Source organism: Myotis davidii, unplaced genomic scaffold, assembly GCF_000327345.1.
Source record: "Myotis davidii unplaced genomic scaffold, ASM32734v1 scaffold723, whole genome shotgun sequence".
NCBI lineage: Eukaryota > Metazoa > Chordata > Mammalia > Chiroptera > Vespertilionidae > Myotis > Myotis davidii.
Window position 1 is genome coordinate 313,079 of NW_006294589.1, and position 2,713 is coordinate 315,791.

Consider the following 2,713-nt stretch of genomic DNA (forward strand, 5'->3'; position numbering starts at 1 on the left):
CTCAGGTTCTTAGCAGCATTGGCTGTGATTTGGTGGGGTGTTGCTCCAGGGTGATGGCGGGGCCTATGTCCCACTTGGGGGAAGCTGAGTGTTGGTTTCTCGGCACCAGGTCTGTGGTACTGTTTATTTTTATTATTTATTTATTTATTTGAATATTTTATTGATTTTTTACAGAGAGGAAGGGAGAGGGATAGAAAGTTAGAAACATCGATGAGAGAGAAACTTAATGAGCTGCCTCCTGCATGCCCCCTACTGGGGATGTTCCCAAAACCAAGGTATAAGCCCTTGACCGGAATCGAACCTTGGGACCTTTCAGTCCGCAGACCAACGCTCTATCCACTGAGCCAAACCAGTTAGGGCTCTAACTGACTTTTGACATTCACTAGCAGTGTGTCCCCAGCACATGGACACTGATTTTACAGAGAGGAAGGGAGAGGGATAGAGAGTTAGAAACATTGATGAGAGAGAAACATCAATCAGCTGCCTCCTGCACATCTCCTACTGGGGATGTGCCTGCAACCAAGGTATATTCCCTTGACTGGAATCGAACCTGGGACCTTTCAGTCCGCAGGCCGACGCTCTATCCACTGAGCCAAACTGGTTAGGGCCTGTTTATTTTTAAATGGCCAGTGTGCGTCATGGCAGCTCCTACATTGAGCGTCTGCCCCCTGGTGGTCAGTGCGTGTCATAGCTGCTGGTCAGAAGGACACTTAGCCTTTTAGATATATAGACTAGAGCCCAGTGCATGAAATTCGTGCACGGAGCGGGCAGTGTCCCTCAGCTTGGCCTGCGTCCTCTCGCAATCCGCGACTCCTCGGGGGATGTTGGGCCTAAATTGGCAGTTGGACATCCCTCTCCCAATCCAGGACACTGCATACACCAGTGACCATATTTTGCTGTTGTATGGGCAGCTACATATTTTTGCCCTGATTATAAAAAGTAGTGCATAACATGATTCTTCTGAGGCAATAGTACCATTTTCCCCATCTTATGGGTGGAAAAACTGAAGCAGAGAGAAGTTAAGTAATTGGCTTTGTCACAGAGTTATAAGTGTCAGAATCAGGGCTGACCACAAAATGTGCAAGCCAGAGTCCATGCATGTCATCGCTGCATCATCATGTTTTTTCAGTAAAGTAATTGGCTTTGTCACAGAGTTATAAGTGTCAGAATCAGGGCTGACCAAAAATGTGTAAGCCAGAGTCCATGCATGTCATTGCTGCAACATCCTGTTTTTTCAGTGTTAGAGTAGCCTTTCCAGGTTTTAATTTTTAAATCTAAGAGACTGTTCCCAATATATAGGTAGGGTCCCTAGGCCTGGCCAGTGATCAGGGCCATCTGTGGGGCGACCAGCAGGTGGGGCAATCGGAGGGCCCCCGCTGGCACCTGCCTTGGCTGGCAGCCTGGCACCGCCGGCTGGCTGGCCCTGCCCCCTGATCACCGCTGCCAGTCACCTCCATCTCAGGGGGCAGACAATCAATGCAGGAGCTGCCCCCAACTGGTGGTCAGTGCGTGTCATGGTGACCGGTCATTCTGCCGTTTGGTCAATTTGCATATTAGGGTTTTATTATATAGGATGGATCTTCAGAAGCCTAAGATGAGGGGAGGGGTCTCACTGTAGTTTGAGAAAAATCTACAATCCACATTTGTAAAAGAATCATAAACTATTAAAAATGGAAGGCTCTTAAATATAATCTAACCCAACTTCCTCATTTCATAAATAAAAAAAACACCATGTGGCTAAAATCTCAAAACACACCATGACAAATAATTAAGGGGTATTTTTGATGACAATCAGTAAAACAATTTTGCTTCAAAAGTTAAACTTTAAAGCATATATCACATAAGTGTGTGAGATGTATTCCTTTTTGACTTACTCTAGCTGTAAACTCCTTGTCGGGAAAAACCATGTGAATTTTCCACAAAGTCTAATAGACAGGCTAACCAAATATCCCAGTCTAGGCCTGGTGTCCAACGTAATTATTAATGGGACTCCCTTTCACTCTCAAAGGTCTCTTGAATTAGAAAGAAATGATATGGAAATCCTATGGAAGCAGGAGCAAAATTAATTTTTGTACACATACAGTTATAATCAAGAAAGAACACAGTTATAACTACAGTTATAAACAAGAGGGAATAAAAACAACAAAATTTACGATTCTAAATAATGTGAAATTCCAAAGGAGTTTAACCCAATGCACAGTGGAAAGAGACCCAGGAATAATTCTCAGATTCTAACAGCACCTTGCCTAAGGACTCTAGAAGCGTCTACATTCCCCGTCTCAGAATAATTAGAACATGGTAAGGTAGTGCTGTCCAATCAGTGATGCTACCGATGACCTGGAAAGGCTTGTGGAAGACCTTAGGGCACTCCCTTCAGTCTTTCTCTCAGTAGCAACTTTTGGTGCAAGTAAGTTGTTTGTATGATGTGTAAGTAAAGAAAATGAATAGTTTTTGTTTAAATGCAACAATAATCTTTGTGATAGAAATAATAAAATGCTAATGTGAGGCTTACCTGAGCATCAAGTATAGTCCACAGATTCTGATGTAAATTTTATACACATGAGTTATAATTTTTGATAAACACACATATGGCCTTCCTAACTCACTTTTATGCTTCTGAAATTAATAAAGAAATCAATACATTTTTATTCTCTCTATAAATATGACACTTAAACTCTCACTGACATTTTGCCATCTCAAGCAGTCATTCCTA

At 42.8% G+C, this 2,713-nt stretch overlaps 1 protein-coding gene across 4 annotated transcripts in view; it reads right to left on the reverse strand.

The window, feature by feature from the left end:
- FKTN (fukutin) overlaps positions 1-2,713 on the reverse strand; it is a 31,040-nt gene that overhangs the window by 12,329 nt on the left and 15,998 nt on the right. The gene's annotated exons all lie outside the window — the stretch shown is intronic.